This window comes from Pelodiscus sinensis, chromosome 29, assembly GCF_049634645.1.
Source record: "Pelodiscus sinensis isolate JC-2024 chromosome 29, ASM4963464v1, whole genome shotgun sequence".
Classification (NCBI taxonomy): domain Eukaryota; kingdom Metazoa; phylum Chordata; order Testudines; family Trionychidae; genus Pelodiscus; species Pelodiscus sinensis.
Genome location: NC_134739.1, coordinates 14,522,482 through 14,523,347, shown reverse-complemented (window position 1 = coordinate 14,523,347; position 866 = coordinate 14,522,482). Strand labels below are relative to the sequence as shown.

Genomic DNA, 866 nt, shown 5'->3' with positions numbered 1-866 from the left:
GCGCGGGGTCCGCGGAGGGAAACGCGAAGCGGTGAGGACGGGCCAGCCAATCACAGCGTGGGGGAGGCGGGCGCCTGGCTTCATCCCACCAATCGCCGCTGGGGGGGGGGGGGGGGGAGAGAGACAGGCGCTTCGTCACCACTCGGCTTTCTTCGGCACGCTGCTTCCCACGCATGCGCAGTCGGGAGCCGGCGCTGCTTCGCTCCGAAATGGAGTCCCCGCTTCGCCCCCGCCTTTGTAATTCGCCAGGGGAGGGGGAGCGTGGAGCCCCCACCCCGGGCCGGCTCCCCCCCAATTACCAACCCCTGGGTGGCAAAAAGTCCCTGAGGTCCCACCGAGATTTGAACTCGGATCGCTGGATTCAAAGTCCAGAGTGCTAACCATTACACCATGGGACCGCTGCCTGGTTTGAGCGCGGCCGCACCCTCAGCCCTGCACTGCCTGGTGGGAGCCCTCTGCCTGCATGTTCCCTCCCTTGCAGCATCCTCCCCCCTGCCCTGCAAAGCCCCCACCTGCTCCCTCAGCCCCCCCTCCCCCATGCTGCTGCAAGAGTAGTGCAAGCCGCCCACCATGCAGCTGTGGGCATCAGGGACAAGGCAAAGCCGCTGCTGCTACAGGGAGGGACAGAAGGGGGGGCCTCCCCAGCCTGCCTGAGGACTGGTGCATGCTCCCCTGCTCCCCCCCGAACCTCTCCCCCAAGGAGGATTTTGATCTGTGGCCACGCTCCTGCAAAGAGCTGAAGCCAGGGGTGGGGTGCTTGCTGCTGCTGCATGGACACTAGTGCAAGCTGGAGGGTTGCAACCGTGCCCTTGGCGCACGGACCTGTGCACTGGTTTGGTGGTAAGGGCAGGAAAGCAGCTGTGGAC

General features: G+C 65.9%; 1 non-coding gene across 1 annotated transcript; it reads right to left on the bottom strand.

Annotated features, from left to right (window-relative positions):
* Nucleotides 1-326: 326 nt before the first annotated feature.
* On the bottom strand, nt 327-398 carry TRNAQ-UUG (transfer RNA glutamine (anticodon UUG)). The gene has a single exon. It is a non-coding gene; the product is annotated as a tRNA-Gln (tRNA).
* Between the last annotated feature and the right edge of the window lie 468 nt (nt 399-866).